Below are 22,276 nucleotides of genomic sequence, written 5' to 3'. Positions count from 1 at the left end.
AAAGCAAGCCATGCTGCGCTCGGCGACAGGCTGTAAACACGCAGTATAAGAGTACGACAAACAATGCATGACACAATACAGTAATGCATTTTCAGCGTAGAGTGACATAAACACCTATAACAAAGAAAACTGCACTTATCAGATCAAAGAAAAATAAGCAATCAATTCAAACCATATGAAGCACGTGAAAAAGGAAGGGTACCCGCATAAATACGGACGGAGCGCCTGACGCATAGCAATGGCTATGCTAAGCTTACGACTCGAACCAAACTACTGTAGCTGTATCGTCATTCATTCAACCTAAATTGTCTCATATTACAGTGGACCAACTTTGTTTCAATTTGGAGATGCGGCCAAAAACTTTTCTCTCCCCTTGAATTTCGAGTCTCAAATTTCAGGTGCGGCTTAGAGTCGGGAAATTTTTTTTCCTTGATTTCGAGTCTCATTTTTCAGGTGCGGCTTAGATTCGAGTGTGGCTTAGACTCGAGTAAATACGGTAATAGAATGGAGAATTGGTGTGACTTAGTCCCATCACTGGATATGAAACAGAACAGCAGAGAAGTCTGGAGCTATTCAGGAATCTCTGCAATGACCCACAAGCTCCAAAACACTTTAGATTGGTGTCTCCCAAACCAAATCTCCCTTCAGCTTCTATTCAATGGAAAAACCATTGACAGATTACCCTGGATTTCTATCATAAGATACCAGGTAAATGATCATAATTCACTTGAGGCACCTTTCACAATTGAGGAGCAACACATGGTAATAGACAAAGTGAAAAATAATATGGCAGCTGGCCAAGATGATTTAAGGATCAAACAAATTAAATACTTTGGGCCAAAGACTCTTAGGTGGTTAATAGAACTAATGAACAACTGCATCAATACCCTGCAGATCCACAGAGTCTGGAGAAAAGCAAGAGTGATAGCCCTATTAAAACCAGACAAGGATCCAACAGATGTGAACAAATTTGGTCCAGTATCTCTGCTGTGCCACCTAAGGCCCTTGAGAGAATGGTGCTGAACAGAATATCAAAACCTCTAGATGACAACCTAAAGCCTGTACAAGCTGGCTTTAGAACAGATCACCCAAGCACGGGGCGAATTTTGAATTTAACCAAGAACACTGAATACGGATCTCAAATAATAATAATAATAATAATAATAATAATAATATTTTATTGTCATTAAGCTTACAGAAGCAACAGACAACATCAAATTACAAAACATAAACAAAATTATATGCAGGAGTTATAAGTACAATATTACAATAGTTTTATAAATAGTCAATGGACAGGAGATACAATATATAAAGTGAGGTAGTACAACCAAATCAATTACAATGTACCAGTACAAAATTCAGGAAAAAGTCAGAATACAGAACACCAAGACAGGAAAACATATTATATACAAAGAAATATTACATCAGATTATAATAAGTGCCCTTTGCAACTGTGCAGAGAAACACAGCTACTAACAAATAGGTAACTAGAACTGCTAATGAAATAATTAATATTATTACCAGCTACTAACAAATAGATAACTGGAACTGCTAATGAAATAATTAATATAGTATATCGGGAGCAGCCAAAGTTTATAATATTATTTGTTTCTGACTGTAATCAAGAAATTCATCAAGGGAATAAAAAGGATGCTCGACCAGCCACTCATACAGTTTTGGCTTGATCATTTCAATAGGACAATCAAATCTACAAAGACAAAATTTATTGTAACATTTCTAGCCTATTATATGATAGCTTTTTAAAGACTTAGTTAAACGTTGAAAAGGTACATCAATGTGTTTCCTGTTTCTCGTATTATACGACTGTATATTTTCTCTTAATTGCTGGTTTGGCAAATTGATCATGGTATGTAGAACAACAGTGTGTGTGTGTGTGTGTGTGTGTGTGTGTGTGTGTGTGTGTGTGTGTGTGTGTGTGTGTGTATATATATATATATATATATATATAAATAAATAAAAACAAAGATAATGTGACTTAGACACACAAACAAACACAAACATACACACAAAATTCAAGCTTTCGCAACAAACTGTTGCCTCATCAGGAAAGAGGGAAGGAGAGGGAAAGACGAAAGGATGTGGGTTTTAAGGGAGAGGGTAAGGAGTCATTCCAATCCCGGGAGTAGAAAGACTTACCTTAGGGGGAATAAAGGACGGGTATACACTCGCGCACACACACATATCCATCCACACATATACAGACACAAGCAGACATATTTAAAGACAAAGACTTTGGGCAGAGATGTCAGTCGAGGTAGAAGTGCAGAGGCAAAGATGTTGTTGAATGACAGGTGAGGTATGAGTGGCGGCAACTTGAAATTAGCGGAGATTGAGGCCTGGTGGATAACGGGAAGAGAGGATATATTGAAGAGCAAGTTCCCATCTCCGGAGTTTGGATAGGTTGGTGTTAGTGGGAAGTATCCAGATAACCCGTACGGTGTAACACTGTGCCAAGATGTGCTGGCCGTGCACCAAGGCATGTTTAGCCACAGGGTGATCCTCATTACCAACAAACACTGTCTGCCTGTGTCCATTCATGCGAATGGACAGTTTGTTGCTGGTCATTCCCACATAGAATGCGTCACAGTGTAGGCAGGTCAGTTGGTAGATCACGTGGGTGCTTTCACACGTGACTCTGCCTTTGATCGTGTACACCTTCCGGGCTACAGGACTGGAGTAGGTGGTGGTGGGAGGGTGCATGGGACAGGTTTTACACCGGGGGCGGTTACAAGGGTAGGAGCCAGAGGGTAGGGAAGGTGGTTTGGGGATTTCATAGGGATGAACTAAGAGGTTACGAAGGTTAGGTGGATGGCGGAAAGACACTCTTGGTGGAGTGGGGAGGATTTCATGAAGGATGGATCTCATTTCTGGGCAGGATTTGAGGAAGTCGTATCCCTGCTGGAGAGCCACATTCAGAATCTGATCCAGTCCCGGAAAGTATCCTGTCACAAGTGGGGCACTTTTGTGGTTCTTCTGTGGGAGGTTCTGGGTTTGAGAGGATGAGGAAGTGGCTCTGGTTATTTGCTTCTGTACCAGGTCGGGAGGGTAGTTGCGGGATGCGAAAGCTGTTTTCAGGTTGTTGGTGTAATGCTTCAGGGATTCCGGACTGGAGCAGATTCGTTTGCCACGAAGACCTAGGCTGTAGGGAAGGGACCGTTTGATGTGGAATGGGTGGCAGCTGTCGTAATGGAGGTACTGTTGCTTGTTGGTGGGTTTGATGTGGACGGACGTATGAAGCTGGCCATTGGACAGGTGGAGGTCAACATCAAGGAAAGTGGCATGGGATTTGGAGTAGGACCAGGTGAATCTGATGGAACCAAAGGAGTTGAGGTTGGAGAGGAAATTCTGGAGTTCTTCTTCACTGTGAGTCCAGATTATGAAGATGTCATCAATAAATCTGTACCAAACTTTGGGTTGGCAGGCCTGGGTAACCAAGAAGGCTTCCTCTAAGCGACCCATGAATAGGTTGGCGTACGAAGGGGCCATCCTGGTACCCATGGCTGTTCCCTTTAATTGTTGGTATGTCTGGCCTTCAAAAGTGAAGAAGTTGTGTGTCAGGATGAAGCTGGCTAAGGTAATGAGGGAAGAGGTTTTAGGTAGGGTGGCAGGTGATCGGCGTGAAAGGAAGTGCTCCATTGCAGCGAGGCCCTGGACGTGCGGGATATTTGTGTATAAGGAAGTGGCATCAATGGTTACAAGGATGGTTTCTGGGGGTAACGGATTGGGTAAGGATTCCAGGCGTTCGAGAAAGTGGTTGGTGTCTTTGATGAAGGATGGGAGACTGCACGTAATGGGTTGAAGGTGTTGATCTACGTAGGCAGAGATACGTTCTGTGGGGGCTTGGTAACCAGCTACAATGGGGCGGCCAGGATGATTGGGTTTGTGAATTTTAGGAAGAAGGTAGAAGGTAGGGGTGCAGGGTGTCGGTGGGGTCAAGAGGTTGATGGAGTCAGGTGAAAGGTTTTGTAGGGGGCCTAAGGTTCTGAGGATTCCTTGAAGCTCCGCCTGGACATCAGGAATGGGATTACCTTGGCAAACTTTGTATGTGGTGTTGTCTGAAAGTTGACGCAGTCCCTCAGCCACATACTCCCGACGATCAAGTACCACGGTCGTGGAACCCTTGTCCGCCGGAAGAATGATGAAGGACCGGTCAGCCTTCAGATCACGGATAGCCTGGGCTTCAGCAGTGGTGATGTTGGGAGTAGGATTAAGGTTTTTTAAGAAGGATTGAGAGGCAAAGCTGGAAGTCAGAAATTCCTGGAAGGTTTGGAGAGGGTGATTTTGAGGAAGAGGAGGTGGGTCCCGCTGTGACGGAGGACGGAACTGGTCCAGGCAGGGTTCAATTTGGATAGTGTCTTGGGGAGTTGGATCATTAGGGGTAGGATTAGGATCATTTTTCTTCGTGGCAAAGTGATACTTCCAGCAGAGAGTACGGGTGTAGGACAGTAAATCTTTGACGAGGGCTGTTTGGGTGAATCTGGGAGTGGGGCTGAAGGTGAGGCCTTTGGATAGGACAGAGGTTTCGGATTGGGAGAGAGGTTTGGAGGAAAGGTTAACTACTGAATTAGGGTGTTGTGGTGCCAGATTGTGTTGCTTGGAATTTTGAGGTTTTGGAGGAGTGGAGCTGGAAGTGGGAGACTGAGTAGGTGGGAGAGACTGGGTTTGTGTGCAATGAGAGGTGGTTGAGGTTTGCTGGAAAGGTTGTGAAGGGTGAGTGAGTTGCCTTTCCGGAGGTGGGAAACCAGGAGATTGGATAGTTTTTTGAGGTGAAGGGTGGCATGCTGCTCTAATTTGCGGTTGACCTGTAGGAGGATGCTCTGAATAGCCAGTGTGGATGTGGGAGAGGAAAGATTGAGGACTTTTATTAAGGATAGGAGTTGACAGGTGTGTTCATTGGCTGAGTTGATGTGCAGGTGAAGGATTAGGTGGGTGAGGGCAATGGATTGTTCAGTTTGGAACTGGTATAGGGACTGATGGAAAGAAGGGTTGCAGCCAGAGATGGGAACTTTAAGTGTGAGGCCTTTGGGGGTAATGCCAAATGTCAGACAAGCCTGAGAAAATAAAATATGCGAGCGTAATCTGGCTAGGGTGAAGGCATGTTTGCGGAGGGAATGTAAATAAAACTTAATGGGGTCGTTGTGGGGGTGTTGTGAGGGTGACATGGTATTAGAAGGTGGAAAGTGTAACATGAGGTTGAAATGAAAATGAAAGATAAAAATATATGGGGAGAGATAAGGGTGAACTAGAAAATAACTGGAGATCTGGTATGAAAAAATGCGAAAAAGTGTTGGTTAAGTTGATCCTGTGGTGAACTTGGGTTGGTATACAGCGATGTGCATGAAGGTTAGGTGGTTGTGTTGCCGCTAAAACACGTTAAAGGACGGAGAAATTCGGGAAAATTTCGAAAAAACGTGTAAATGTATTAAAAGGACTGGTGTTGTGGTGAAAGATTACGAAAATGGGGCTAACAATTGTAAATAATGACGTTAAAACCTGTGGGGAGCGGCTAAAAATGATCAGTGATGTGCGAAAAACGGAAGTGGAAATACAGTAAAAGTTATTAGAACTACCCGAAATGGTTGTTTAATACGTGAAAGCAGCTGTTATTGAACTAGAAACGGTGGATTTTATAGCAGCGGTATTGTTGAAAGCGCAAAATAAAAATTTTTTTGGTTATGGTTTGGAAGTGGGTTACGTATTATAGAGTATATATAGGTGGGATAAAATTGTATTACGGTAAAAAGGGGAAGGTGAATACAAAGTAAGACTACTGGTAAAAACAGAAATAGAAAATAAAGAGAAAGTAAGACGACAGGAAAGATTTCGAGATGCAACAGCGACAATAACAAACGTAATTGTTGGGTTCAAATTAATGATATGGTTATAATAGAGGGAAACATTCCACGTAGGAAATATATATCTAAAAACAAAGATGATGTGACTTACCAAAGACGATGGATCGGTCAGCCTTCAGATCACGGATAGCCTGGGCTTCAGCAGTGGTGATGTTGGGAGTAGGATTAAGGTTTTTTAAGAAGGATTGAGATGCAAGGCTGGAAGTCAGAAATTCTTGGAAGGTTTGGAGAGGGTGATTTTGAGGAAGAGGAGGTGGGTCCCGCTGCGACGGAGGACGGAACTGTTCCAGGCAGGGTTCAGTTTTGATGGTGTGTTGGGGAGTTGGATCATTAGGAGTAGGATTAGGATAATTTTTCTTCGTGGGAAAGTGATATTTCCAGCAGCACAGTCAGTACAGCCTCAATCTCCGCTAATTTCAAGTTGCCGCCACTCATACCTCACCTGTCATTCAACAACATCTTTGCGTCTGCACTTCCGCCTCGACTGACATCTCTGCCCAAACTCTTTGTCTTTAAATATGTCTGCTTGTGTCTGTAAATGTGTGGATGGATATGTGTGTGTGTGCAAGTGTATACCCGTCATTTTTTCCCTCTAAGGTAAGTCTTCCCGCTCCCGGGATTGGAATGACTCCTTACCCTCTCCCTTAAAACCCACTTCCTTTCGTCTTTCCCTCTCCTTCCCTCTTTCCTGACGAAGCAACCGTTTGTTGTGAAAGCTAGAATTTTGTGTGTATGTTTGTGATTGTTTGTGTGTCTATCGACCTGCCAGCGCTTTCGTTCCGTATGTCACATCATCTTTGTTTTTTTATATATATATATATATATATATATATATATATTAACATCAGTCATAACTTTAAGTTCAGCAAAGAAAGCAGGTGACTGGCATAGCTTTCATGAATCTGAGTGCAACCTATACATACTGTTTGCAGTAGCTACCAGAAAGATCATGGGAGGCGCACATCGGCACGGTATTTCACAGACAGTAGTTGCCGCAAGTAAAGTCCTGTCCACAAGAGGGCACGCGAGAATTCAGCCGCGCCCTCTGCCGGCGGAACAACAACAACTCAGGCAGCATGGGCCGTGCACAGTCAGTTCACATCGGGCATGCCTAGCAGACAGTTTCCGGTCTACACTATGTGAAGTGCGATGGAAAATGTGAATCGTGTTAATACACAATTGGTGATGAGTAGGGTCGTTCTTTCGCATGTTGTGTCGTTGTTCTGGTTTTGCAGTTTATCCACAGCATGGAGGATGTAGTGCGGGTTTTGGTTGAGCAGCAGACGGAGCTCATGGCCACCATGAAACAAGCGCTTCTAGCGTTGCTCTCCATACAGTCTGCTCCATCGCTGTTCCCTCCTCCCTTTCCCCCATATGACAAGACAGCGGAGGATTGGGACACATACGAACATCGCCTTCGGCAGCATTTCCAGGCATTTCATGTTGCTGATGCGGAGGTATGTCCTGCTCTTTTCTTGTCTTGGATATCTCCCTCGCTGTATCAAGTTTTGCGGCAGCTAGCGCCGTTGCAGGAACCCTCGTCCTTGTCTTTTGACGCATTGTGTTCATTGCTGTCTTCATATTATTGCCGCCGCACGCTTGTTGTGGTGGCTAGGGTCGAGTTCTATCAATGCAAGAAACAGCCCCATCAGTCTTACTGGGCAAGGGCCGCTACACTGCACGGTCTTAGTCGCAAGTGTCATTTTGTCATGGAGCAGTCGTGAGAGTCATATGCCCACGTTATGGTGTGTGACGTCATTGATCATTGTTTGTTCGGCCCCTGATAGGGAGGTCTGGAAACGGGCCCTGCAGTTGGAAGACCCTTCCCTTGAGGAAGTCCTGTCCATTGCTCAGTCGTATGAAGTCTCTCACGCCGCAGGTCAACAGTTGGAAGCGTGGTGCGAGGTCGCGGCAGTTCAGGGCGGCGTGGCCGCATCCACTGTGTCTGAGGTGGATGATGTGCAAGCGGTACAATCCGGCCATTAAGGTCGCTCCTGCACAGCATGTAAACAGAGTTCTGGCCACCGGCCCCTGTTACCGTCCTGTGCGTCATGCTATACAGGGTGTTACAAAAAGGTACGGCCAAACTGTCATGAAACATTCCTCACACACAAATAAAGAAAAGATGTTATGTGGACATGTGTCCGGAAACGCTTACTTTCAATGTTAGAGCTCATTTTAGTTTCGTCAGTATGTACTGTACTTCCTCGATTCACCACCAGTTGGCCCAATTGAAGGAAGGTAATGTTGACTTCAGTGCTTGTGTTGACATGCAACACATTGCTCTACGGTATTGGCACTAAGCACATCAGTACATAGCATCAACAGGTTAGTGTTCATCACGAATGTGGTTTTGCAGTCAGTGCAATGTTTACAAATGCGGAGTTAGCAGATGCCCATTTCATGTATGGATTAGCACGGGGCAATAGCCGTGGTGTGGTATGTTTGTATCGAGGCAGATTTCCAGAACGAAGGTGTCCCGACAGGGAGACGTTCGAAGCAATTGATCGGCATCATAGGGAGCATGGAACATTGCAGTCTATGACTCACGACTGGGGAATACCTAGAACGACGAGGACACCTGCAATGGATGAGGCAATTCTTCGTGCAGTTGACGATAACACTAATGTCAGCGTCAGAGAAGTTGCTGCTGTACAAGGTAATGTTGACCACGTCACTGTATGGAGAGTTCTACGGGAGAACCAGTTGTTTCCCTACCTTGTACTGCGTGTGCAGGCACTATCAGCAGCTGATTGGCCTCCATGGGTACACTTCTGCGAATGGTTCATCCAACAATGTGTCAATCCTCATTTCAGTGAAAATGTTTTTATGGATGAGGCTTCATTCCAACATGATCAAATTGTAAATTTTCACAATCAACATGTGTGGGCTGACGAGAATCCGCACGCAATTGTGCAATCACGTCATCAACACAGATTTTCAGTGAACGTTTGGGCAGGCATTGTTGGTGATGTCTTGATTGGGCCCCATGTTCTTCCACCTATGCTCAATGGAGCACATTATCATGATTTCATATGGGATACTCTACCTGTGCTGCTAGAATATGTGCCTTTACAAGTACGACACAAAATGTGGTTCATGCACGATGGAGCTCCTGCACATTTCAGTCGAAGTGTTTGTGTGTTTCTCAACAACAGATTTGGTGACCAATGGATTGGTAGAGGTGGACCAATTCCATGACCTCCACGCTCTCCTGACCTCAACCCTATTGACTTTCATTTATGGGGGCATTTGAAAGCTCTTGTCTATGCAACCCCGGTACCAAATGTAGAGACTCTTTGTGCTCGTATTGTGGACGGCTGTGATACAATACGCCATTCTCCAGGGCTGCATCAGCACATCAGGGATTCCATGCGATGGAGGGTGGATGTATGTATCCTTGCTAATGGAGGACATTTTGAACATTTCCTGTAACAAAGTGTTTGAAGTCACGCTGGTACGTTCTGTTGCTGTGTGTTTCCATTCCATGATTATTGTGATTTGAAGGGAAGTAATAAAATGAGCTCTAAAATGGAAAGTAAGCGTTTCCGGACACATGTCCACATAACATATTTTCTTTCTTTGTGTGTGAGGAATGTTTACTGAAAGTTTGGCCGACCTTTTTGTAATACCCTGTATACATCATGATCGGTCAGAGTGCCCCCAGCATTGGGCCGTTTGTCGCAAATGTAATATAAAAGGACACGTTGCTAAAGATTACCGCTCAGCCTCAAAAGTATTGAAGGAAGCAGGTACAGAGGAAATGGACATTGACAGGCTCCCGACGCATCGGCACGCAAACTCTTTATCGAGATGTCAGTTCGATCGCGCCGATTACAACTGCAAGTAGATACGGGTGCGGCAGTTTCCTTGTTGAATGCACAAACTTACTCCGACCTTGGGTTGCCCCCATTGGCGCCAGTTTACTGGCGTCTACGCAGTTGTGGTAAACAGGTCATTCCCCTACTGGGTCAATTCACTACCGACATTACTTACAAATCAGTCACTCTGCCTCTTACTTTTATTGTTGTCAGTGATGTGAGCACCATTAACCTTTATGGATTGGATGCCTTTCTAGCTTTTGGTTTTTCTATCGCCGACACCATACAGTTGGTCTCCGAAGACGTTCCCTATCAATCATTGATCTCTAACTTTAAGCATATCTACGAGCAGGGCTTGGGGCATGTTTCAGACTTTGAAGCTCACTTAACGTTGAAGGCGTCAGCTTGCCCTCGTTTTCTACACGTGAGGCAGATCCCCTTGGCTCTCCACCCTCAGGTAAAAGCAGAGCAAGAATGGTTGACAGCCCTCGGGGTCGTTCTTAACATTTCTTCTAGTGAGTGGGCTTCGCCCCTCGTTATTATCAGGAAACCCTCAGGAAAATTACGTCTTTGTGGCGATTTCAAGGCCACCATTAATTCGCAATTGGTGGTGGACACCTATCCCTTGCCTCGTTCTGATGAATTGTTCTCCGCTGTGGCGGGAGGCCAATATTTTTCGAAAATTGATCTTTCAGAGGCTTATCATCAGATACCACTTGATGAGGACTCCAAACGGCTGGCGGTCATCAACGCCCCGTTTGGCCTTTACCAATACCAGCGGTTGGCCTTCGGAATATCCAGTACCCCGGTGATATTCCAGCATTATCTTGAGCACGTCACATCGACAATCCCTCATTGATTAATTACCTGGATGACATAATTGTCACAGACCACAGCATGAAGGAACACTTGCACAGTCTTTGAACCATCTTTCTCAAATTCAGGTCTGTGGGCCTGCGTTGCAACCTGCGTAAGTCGAACTTCTTCCAGCCGTCCATTGAGTATGTGGGCTACACCATCTCTCGGCATGGCGTCCAGCAGCTAGGAAGTTTGGTCCAAGGTATCGTCAACCTTCCACGGCCCACTTCACTGAAGGAGTTACAAGCTTCTATAGGCAAGATTGCCTATTACCACCGGTTCATTCCCAGGGCTTCCACCATAGCCCACCCTCTATACTGCCTTCTGTGGAAGGGTGTTCCTTTTGATTGGTCACCTGCATGTGAGCGAGCGTTCACCTCGTTGAAAGGCCTCCTCACGTCAGCGCCTTGTTTGGCTACTTTTGACCCCAATAAGTCGTTGGTCCTGGTTACAGATGCTTCACAGTATGGGGTGGGGGCGGTCCAGGCCCATCACAAAGCAGACGGCTTCGAGCTGCCTGGGGTGGGGGCGGTCCAGGCCCATCACAACGCAGACGGCTTCGAGCTGCCGCTGGCGTTTGCATCTAAAACTCTTAGTCTCGCGCAGGCCCATTACTCCCAGGTGGAAAAAGAGCCTTTGGCCATTGTCTACGCTGTTAACAAGTTTCACCCTTTCTTGTATGGCACGAAGTTTCAGTTAATCACTGACCATAAGCCATTAATATCGTTATTTGGCCCCGCCTCTCAGTTTCCAGATGGGGCAGCCCACAGGCTGCAGCGCTGGGCCTTGTTCCTCTCTATGTACCATTATGACATTAATTTTTGCCCTACCAGACAGCATGCCAATGCCGACGCTCTTTCCCATCTTCCGGTTGGCCCGGATCCTAAATTTGATCGGGAGGAGATTATGTGTTTTCATTTGGATGTGGCGTCCCGCCAAGCGGTTGATGGCTTCCTGATCACTAATTCTAGAGTCGACAGGAAGACGGCAGCTGATCCAGTTCTCCGACAAGTAGTTCACCTCGTTCAGCAGGGCTGGTCATCCCGACTTCCAGGCCGGGCCTCAGACCCTGTTCGTAATTATTTTGTTCTACGAGCCCGCCTCTCAGTCTTGGAAGGAGTTCTCCTTCTGGCTACCAAGGATACAGCTCCTCGCGTGGTTGTTCCTGCAAGTTTGTGGAGGGAGATCCTCACGTTATTACATGAGGGGCACTGGGGTGTTTCCCGTACTAAAACCTTGGCTCGCAGACATGTGTACTGGCCCAGTATTGACAGAAAAATTGAGCACTTGGTGGCTGCCAGTTACCAGTGTGCGAGCCAACAGGCATCTCCCAGGTCAGTGTTCTCTTCATGCCGCCTGCAACCCAGGCATGGGAACGTGTTCACATAGATTTTGCGGGCCCGTTTCTCACTGGCTTTTGGCTCATTGTCATTAGTGCTTATTCCTGATTCCCATATGTGGTTCACTGCTCCTCAACCACTTCAGAAGTTGCAATCCAGGCACTCGCAAAAATCTTTTCCGTGGAAGGTCTTCCAGTCACCCTGGTATCAAACAATGGACCTCAGTTTATTTCGCAGACCTTCCAGGATTTTTGTAGGCGCTTCGGTATTCGACACATTTGCTCTCCCCCCTTTCATCCACAATCGAATGGGGAAGCTGAGTGCATTGCACGCACATTTAAGATGCAGATGAAAAAGGATGTGCACGAATTTCCTGCAGAGGAGGCGTTGAAATTTTTCCTGACGACATACCGGACCACACCAATGGGAGAACGCAGCCCCACAGAGCTCCTCCATGGGCGCCAACCTAGGACTCTGCTGCACCTCCTCCGGCCTGGTCCTCACCAGTCTTCGCAAAATGGGTTACCCGGTTTTCCACTGGGTATGTTGGTCTGGGTACATGGGTTTGGTCGCAATCCATGTTGGGTTGCTTCGGCCCAACGCCTAACACCGGATTTTGTGATTGACATGCATAATGTTGTGGGCGATGTACATCCACCAGGACTGCAACACAATGCCTCTCACTCGTCAATTACACCGATTTCGCCAGACAATTTTGTTCCTGCAACAATAAGTGAGGTTAGGAGTGTGCATGACTCCAGCTATCAGACGCCTTTGTTCCCACTACTTGTGCCCTCCCTCGTTGATGGTGCAGCTACCTCTTGCGGATCTCCGTGCAGTGTGGGATCAATGCCAATTTCTGCAAATGCTCCGTTGGATAACGTACCACCGCCAGCACAACGGTTTGCCACGCCTCAATCCGTGCAGTACCACGTAGATTCCTGCCACATGGCCGGAACTGCTTTGTTCACAGGTCAACCTCCTCAGCATTCGACCACGCCCGCACCTGCCTTGGTTCAGCATCAGCACATGCCTTCCTGCTTCGATACCTCAGCTTGCAACAGGAACAATGGCTTGTTATCTGTGCCTGACCTCCATCTCCGTCCTACTGCTACACCTCAGTGTTTTGTGCCACGACATTCACCTTACCCGCACACCGTTTTGAGTGAAGTGACTATGAACAGTGAACATTCAGACATTCCGCCCAACGATCGACATCATTTTCCTCACTGTGCTTCTGGACAGCCCCCACCTCCACAGCCTCCCTGCAACACTGGTGGCTCTGACTCTGATCGCACGTCAAGTTTTCCGCAGACTGGCACGCACTTTCTGACTTCGAACTTTTTCTCACCTCTCGCCCCCACCCCGGCTCCAGTCGAGCTTCCACTACTGTTCTCAGCACATATTGGTGCCTCATCCGCGTCGGTCTTCCATGACACATCAATCCGAACACACCCACAACGTGTCGAACTTCCGCACCCCAATTGACACATTACGGTGTCTCACCCGTGTCGGCCTTCTGCGTCGCGACAGATCGTACTCAACTACAACGTGTCACCTTCATGCTACCACCCGACCAGCCGTCGTCGCCACATACCCTGGAGACACATTCTCCTGGAATACTGCAGCAACAACAGCTCGTTTCAGGCAGTGCCCCGACAAATTCAATTCACGCTGTTCTTCCGAACGTTCTACAACGCTTACTGACGCTGCCGCCGTTCAAACCCGACAGGGCAACGACCTGGTTCAAAATTGTGGATGAAGTGTTCGAACATTTCAAACTCGACGAATCAACCAGATTTCTGTGCCTTATCACCCACCTGCACGACCAGGAGGGCTTGATTGCTGTCCTGGTCAATGCCCCGGACTCAGCTATCTGGCACACTCTAGCCAAAAAGACAGTTCTACGTCGGTTTGCATGCTCAACTGAGACAGCAACATGGCAAGTGCTCCACGTCGAGCAACTAGGCAACAACAAACCTTCACAACTTTGGAGACGGCTACGGGCCCTGGTCAGTGAAGATCTACTCTCTGACGCAGCTCTCCTCGCCATCTGGACAGATAAACTACCTCCCCACACCAGCTTTGCTCTGGCTCAGAGGTCTCCCAACCTGTCGAGCAACGAATGACAATTGCTGCAAACTAACTACATGATGTGAATCTTCAGGTTTTCGCGGCGCAAAGACTGCTCCATTAAATTTCGGGAATGCAGCCGCATAAATTCTGCTTCTTCTTCTAATATTTCGGCTGTATATCTTTCAGCCATCTTCAGAGAGAGCCGTACGACTCTCTCTGAAGATGGCTGAAAGATATACAGCCGAAATATTAGAAGAAGAAGCAGAATTTATGCGGCTGCATTCCCGAAATTTAATGGAGTAACTACATGATGCATCACTGCTCTATTTCGCCAGCCACTGCCTACCTGGCAAGTCTCAGGTTCAGGCTCCTCGTCCCGCAGCCTTGGCCACACTATACCAACTGTTCCGCTCGCTCCGGGACACAGTATACAAACAGATGGGACGTCACTGGCTCCGCCCTCGGTCATGCCCCCTCCTGCAACTGAACCGGCTGTGGCCACTGAACCTCAGCCACCGTCTCTGCAACGAACTTTCCGCAGGAAATGCAGCCGCACTACCCATACTGTTACTTCCACACACGGTGTGGTGAGGCAGCACAGAACTGCAGACCACCCTGCTGCTACCCAAACGCAAATCGCAGGGAGGTCCGGGTGTCGCCTCCCGCGCACAACATGACAGGCACCTCCCAGTGCTCCATTCTGTCCGGGAACAATCGGATAATTATGGACGACTTTATATTAGAGACATTTCGTCAGGATACTTTTTCCTTGTGGACACAGGCGCTGATGTTTCGCTGCTGCCTACGTCCTTAGTGTCGTTGAACATCTGCCCTCATCATACTTCACTGCAAGCTGTGAATTCTACTAAACTACAATGCTCGGGTTCAACCTCAGACGTCGTCTCACACTGCACAAACTGCAAACTCGAGTGGACTTTTTTAGTGTGCAATATTGAGGAACCTATACTAGGCATTGACTTCTTGTGACACCACAAACTTTCACCGTACCTAGTGCAAAACACCGTGTTTCATCACCCGTCTAAGACTCACTTCCCCTGTGCTCTGTCGAGCAAACCCCCACGTGACATGTCGGTCCGGGCTCATCTCATCCGTACATGCTCGGCCCTGTCGACGACATTACAAGAAACAATACACAAGTGCCTTATCGAGATTGAAAACGTCGCTCGGCCTATGCAAGGAAAACTTCGAGCTCTCCCTCTGGCTCCACGAAACTCAGCTCCAGCTTTCCAACACAGCAAAGGAATTACATACACTGCAACAAGGACAAAGCAAGGTCAGTAAGTGTGCCGAATCTGCTTGTGGTCCCAGCAATCGAGCCTCCATGTGCTTACCTCCCACTACCCCTCGCAACTGTGCTATCAAGTCTACCATAACTTGTACTGACAGTTCCACAGGACCAGACCCCCCTAACACGGCAGCATTTGACACTCGGCCGGACACGAGTGTGCATGCGCGACGATCGTCACGTGTTCCCATACTGACAGCTCCTACCCCTCCTTTCGTGGGCAGCACCTCAAACTATGCAACTTTGGCTCCTGCGCGCCGCCGTGCGACCGCCACTGACAACACAAACAGTGCACTCGCACCTAGCGCTTCGCCCGCGACCGTACTGCCACAGGCCACGCCCTCGGGCAATGGACTCACTAACGCTTCACGAGCCCTACTGAGCTCACCCGACCATGGTGCCACTGCTTCGGGCTGGTGGACATCTTGTCACATTAACTTCTGGGACACTTCACCACCTTGGCTCCCGTCAGATCCGCCGAGTGGCTCCGAACACCATGACCTTGTCTCGCCCGCCCCACCCACCTCACATTGTAAACAAACTGCCTCTCGTGCCGCTGGCAACATTTCCGTCGTCACCAACAGCATGGTTCACAAGCTTCGCCTCACGCCAGGCCCCCCAATCTTCAGTAAACCACGTTGACTTTGTCCCGAGTGCCTCTCTGACCTCAAAAAGCAGATTTCAGAAACATCTAAGTTCCGGCATCATCGAACCCTCTGCCAGCAGCTGGTCTACACCCATTCATATGACACCCAAGAAAGACGGGTCCTGGCGCATGTGCAGAGACTACCATCGACTAAATGCGTGAACAATTATGGACACCTACCTCATACCCGACATTGCCGACTTTCCCAGTTCCCTCGCAGGTGCGACCACGTCTGTCATTGATTGCAAACGGGCTTACCACCAGATCCCCAAGGCTCCAGAAGACATCGAGAAGACATCACTCACCACCCCAATCGGGTTATTTCAGTTTCAATTCTTGCCCTTCAGTCTGAAAAACACAACCCAGACCTGGCAATGCTTCATCAACACAGTGCTATTCGGACTAAAATTCTACTTTGCATATCTTGATGACATTCTTGTGTTCAGCTCCTCCATTAAGGACAACATTCGACATGTGCAAACTGTTATGGACACTCTCGCAGCAGCAGGCATCGAGACCAACCAAGACAAATTGCAGCTACATCAACCCGCTGTCACTTTTCTTGGTTTTCGGGTCTCTGCCAACGGCATTTCACCGCCCCCTGACAAAGTACAAACAATATTAAACCTACCCAGACCTTCGCCATTCAAAGAGCTCCGGCACTTTCTAGCGACGGTTAATTATTATCGCCATCTGCCTCGGGCAGTGGAGATTAAAGCTCCACTGACGGACGCCTTGGCAGGCACCAAGACTTCTGGATCTCGGCCCATTCCATGGACCCCTGCTATGACTGACTCTTTCACTGCCCTCAAAAATCTTCTTGGCGAGGCCTGCACCATCGTGCATCCTCATCCCAATGCGCAGCTTTTCATCACCACAGACGTGAGCGATACTGCCATCTGCGCTGTCCTTAGCCAGACAGTCGACGGCCAAACTTCGCCTCTGCAGTTCTTCTCGCGCAAGCTCACCAATGCACAACAGAAATATTCCACGTTTGACTGGGAGTTGCTTGCAGTCTAAGAAGTGATCAAGCATTTTAAGACCAACATTGAGGGACGCCCTTTCTATGTTTTAACAGACCACAAACCCCTGGCTGCGGCCATTTCAAACCCACCAGCCGAGCCACCTCCTCACCGTTTCAGATACATGGACTTCATATCTCAGTTCACCACCGATGTCAGACACATAAAGGGTGCTGACAATATAGTTAGTGATTTCCTTTCACGAGTCGATGCTGTTCATTTGCTGTTAGACCTCTCTGAACTGCCTAACCTCCAACCTGCTGACAAGGACACACAAAACCTGATTTCAGACTCTACCTCTTCACAACACTTCATCCGCACCACGTTCCCTGACATTTCTGGTGAGCTTTGGTGCGACAACAGTATGGGCACGTTATGCCCCCTCATCCCAACCATGCTCTGTCGAGCTGTCTTCAACGCACTGCATAATTTAGCCCACCCCGGTGTTCATGCATCCGCCCACCTCGTAGCGGAGCGCTTTGTGTGGAGAAATGTCAACAAGGACTGCCAGCAATGGGCACACTCCTGTGCGTCACGTGCCAACACTGCAAAGTACACAAGCACACTTCACCCCCCCCCCTCAGTGCATTTTCGTTCCCTCCTGGGCGTTTCCAGCATATTCACATTGACATTGTCAGCCCCCCCCCCCCCCCCCTCTAATGGCTTTCGTTATGTTCTCTTGTCTATCAACCGAACAACTCGCTGGGTCGAGGCTGTCCCCCTACCCAATATCACGGCAGAAACTGTTGCTCGAGCTTTCATCGATTCATGGGAATCGCGTTTCCGATGTCCAGCTATCGTCACGACTGACCAGGGCACACAATGTGAGTCGGCCCTGTTCAACGGGATTTGTAAAATCTGCGGCATCCAGCGCATCCATACCACAGCATATCACCCGCAAAGTAATGGGCTAGTCAAGTGCTGGCACCGCACCTTCAAGGCAGCTCTTCAATGCCACGACTCTCTTTGGACGGAGGCCCTTCCCCTTGTGCTACTCAGCATTCATGCGATCTATAAGGAAGACCTCAAAGGCACAATGGCTGAGTTCATATACGGCCAGAACATTGTTCTCCCCAGTGAACTTGTGAGCCCTTCCGCTTCTCTCCCTCAGTCTGACTTACCTTCCTTCATGGACCACGTCAGACGCCACTTCATCAACCTCCACATCCCTCCGCCCGCCAGCCATTCTTGCCCTAAGGTTCACATCTCTGAACAATTGAGAGTACATCATGTTCTGAGATGACACTGTCCAAGCTCCCCTCCAACCCCCATATACTGGCCCCTACCGAGTCCTCCAGCGCTCAGCCAACACCTATGACATCCAGATAAAAGATCAGCTGCTACAGTCTCTCCCAACAGATTTAAGCCTGCTTATGTCAAGCCCGCTTCTACCCCCCTTCAGGCCACGACCATTCCACTTACTGTCGTGGCTCATGATGCTCCAACCACTCCCTCCATGTCGGACTTACTCTCTCAGTCGAGTGACTTCCAGCTCCAATCATCGAGCTCTTCTCCGACCTCGCCCTCTACTCCGGTCTCATGCACTCTGTCGAGTGATCGCATGCTCCCCACGACGAGCTTACCTATGATCACACCCTCGCCACCGGGCCCTTCTCTGGTCCCTTCGACCTCTCACCCGTCGCCTGCCAGGCCCTGTCGAGGTTTCTCACCCCCTCTCACCCCCCCCCCCCCCATCTTGTACGTGCCCTCGCTCAAGGTGTTTGTGCCTGTCCCTCTGGACATAATCCATGACATCTCTATAATACTACGCGATGACACACTGTTCGTCGTATGTTTCCCTTCATCCGGTGCTCATGACACAACCTCCGCCATTCCCTGCCACCTGGTGAAATTTGTTCCCCTCTCACCTGACGTCGACCTGGACATGCTTCATGTGTCCGCCATGCCCACCGGAGACATCGTCATCATCACTCCGTTCCTCCCACAAACCGCTGACCTACCTGTCGCCGCACGACCAGCATGCTCAGTACGACGCCTGGCGCGCTTCAACGACTTCCAGGTTCGGGGGTCGGAAATTCCTTCATGACATCTACCCACACTGCTCTCCAACGATGCTGTCAAGCTGACTGTGGTCCGGCTCCTCCGCGGACCATCCCTGCCGACGCCATGGTCACCCCCCTCACCCCCCCCCCCCCCCGGCCTCTCAGGAGTACTCCATACTGCGGGGGTGGGGGGGTTTTGTGGCGCCAATAGATCGACACCAGTATTGATCTGAGCATCATCTTTGAACTGAGCAAAACATTATCTTTGTGTAGTCTGCCATCCAGTTCTGTGTAAGCCATACTTGTGTGATGAGGTGAATAAATGAACTCCTGATTATAAGGTGTTGTTTGGTGTATCTCACCTGAGCATCCACCTCACTTTCTTTACTATCATTGTAAATAGTGTCAGTAAATAGAGTTTGCGGAGTAGTACAAGGTATATAGAGAGATAGTGTCCCAGTAGAAACTAAGAGGACTAACAAGACTAACCAGAAAGAGAGAGGATTGAAATTTTCCCGAAGTTTTATGTAACTGGTAGAAATGTTATTGTAAAGGTGATGTGTTCTGAGGGAAAAGTGGATTGCCTTCCTAAAGAGTAAAAAGAAATTTTCTGGAGATAGTTGCAGTAATGAGTAATGAAGAGGCACAGTAATCGGCTAGGAGATTCAGTACTGTTCTATAAGAACTTTTTTTTTTTATTTTCCTGAATATTGTATATGAGAAGTGCAGCACCACAGAGGTGGCATGGGTTATCCTCAACTTTTTTACATGGACTTTTGGTATTCTTTGCCAATAGTACTGTATTCCTTAGGTAAAGGTGTGTCTAATGTGAGGACTTTACTAAAGCCACAGAAGCTGGCAAGGATAATTTGCAGTAAGTTTATAAGGACTTTATGTAGAATAGATGGTTTTGGTATATAGTAGCATGTAAGAGGTGTCTCAAATCTACTGAAGTAGACATAAGTAAATTTTAGTAATGTGATAAAACTGTTTTCTCTTTTGGCATGATGTAGATAGGAGGTGCTACTAGACTGCAGGAGATGGACTGAATTGTTTTCAGCGCTCAGTAATTTTGTATTTATTTATGTAATGAGTAATGATGTTTTTCAGAGCTGCAGATGCTGGTGGAGATAACTTGGCAGGATATTTTATGATGTTATATTTTGTTCTTTGTGTACAGTAGCTTTTGTGTGAAGGCAAGCAGTGAATTTTGATTTTCTGAAAGAGGGATAAGAAAGAGCAAATTTGAATTAGCAATATTTGTAACAGTAACTCGCTTAAATTACACACAGATTTTGAAAATAAGATTTCAGTAGTAGTGCCAATTTTGGGTGTACTATTAAAATTTTTAAAAGCAGTTCATTCATTTTTCACCGAATTAATTAATACTAAATGTAAAGAGATGTTGAGTTTTGATGAGCTATGAATCTGTCTGAAAAAAAAAAGCTTTGAGTAAATAAGATATATATTGTGGAGGACAGTAACGTTTTTGAAAAAAAAAAAAAAAAAAATCATGGAATCAGCAATTGCGGACTAGAGTACATATGTGTGTTAGGATTAGGATGTAGAGACTGAGAATGGACACTGAGATGTACGGTATATTACAGGCACTGAGGGAGAACCCAAGGTTGAGACAGAGCTGGACGCTAAATACCAGTGATGAGCCATTTCGTGATTCCAGTGTATGTGCTTATGGCACATACTCATTTTTCTTCATTAGTGGAAATATTTGAACACCCCCCAAACAGTCAAGAGTAGATGACATAATGAAAAAAACAAAAGAAAACTACATATATATCTTCTTCATGAATGGTTTGAAAATTTAAAAATTTTGGAAAAAAAGTAGTGTAATAAGTAAATTTTAAAGGTTGAATTTGGTTGTAATCATTCTTTCAATAAGAAAGTATTAAATTGTTAAAGGATCCTGTAAGAACATTAGATGTGTTATTTCTTTTCAGCTGATGAAAAATAATTATCTTCCTTTGTAAAATTAATTTCCTGTACGTCATCAAGCCATAGCCATTAACAATTGTTGTAAATAGATATCTCTTGTTGTGATGTGATATAATTTAAATAATTTAATCAAATTAAATTTTTTTTTGTTGAGAAAACAGTTTAATGAAAAGTGTCAGTGTAGTTAAGGAAAAACATTACAGAAAAAACTGTAAGAAACATAAAAACATTATCAGGAAATTTTAGTTTCTGAGGGGGTGTGTAGCGTCGCAGCTATTACACGACTGGAGATTTTTGCAGTAAGTGTGTTACGTTATGGCAAGCTGTTTTGGGAACCTGCAGTATAGTAGCATTCGGTGGCAGCCGGCATGTGGCCTGCCATATGTGTCGCTAAAGCAGACCATGAGAATGCTCACTGTGGTGCGTACTAAAATCACTTATTCACCTCACCTAAGAAACTAAATAACTACATTAAATATTAGCTATTAGCTGTTTTATTCCAAATTTGGTACATGACCTTTTGTTATTCAGATGAGCTTTGTGTCGAAATTTGATAGTGCTACCTATAATAGGGAATTAGATTAGGAAATGAGACACTTAAAGTAGTAAAGGAGTTTTGCTATTTGGGGAGCAAAATAACTGATGATGGTCGAAGTAGAGAGGATATAAAATGTAGACTGGCAATGGGAAGGAAAGGGTTTCTGAAGACGAAAAATTTGCTAACATCGAGTATAGATTTAAATGTCAGGAAGTCATTTCTGAAAGTATTTGTATGGAGTTTAGCCATGTATGAAAGTGAAACATGGACAATAAATAGTTTAGACAAGAAGAGAATAGAGGCTTTCAAAATGTGGTGCTACAGAAGAATGCTGAAGATTAGATGGGTAGATCACATAACTAATGAGGAGGTATTGAATAGAATTGGGGAGAAGAGGAGCTTGCGGCACAACTTGACTAGAAAAAGGGATCGGTTGGTAGGACATGTTCTGAGACATAGAGGGATCACCAATTTAGTGTTGGAGGGCAGTGTGGAGGGTAAAAATTGTAGAGGGAGACCAAGAGATGAATACACTAAGCAGATTCAGAAGGATGTAGGCTGCAGTAGGTACTGGGAGATGAAGAAGCTTGCACAGGATAGAGTAGCATGGGGAGCGGCATCTAACCAGTCTCAGGACTGAAGACCACAACAACAACAACAACCTATAATAGTTTCAGAGATATAAAAAATCTATTAAAAAAGTACTTAACCAACACTTAAGAAAATAAATTCAGATAGTAATAATAGCAGTTTATATTTATTTTGTTATTTGAAAACAGTAGTAGCATTCTTAGTGTGCTGATTTATTTTATAAAGATTTTCAGTTCTAAACTTTCG

Source organism: Schistocerca serialis, chromosome 5 (genome assembly GCF_023864345.2).
Source record: "Schistocerca serialis cubense isolate TAMUIC-IGC-003099 chromosome 5, iqSchSeri2.2, whole genome shotgun sequence".
Classification (NCBI taxonomy): Eukaryota; Metazoa; Arthropoda; class Insecta; order Orthoptera; family Acrididae; genus Schistocerca; species Schistocerca serialis.
This window is presented reverse-complemented; position numbering follows the sequence as displayed.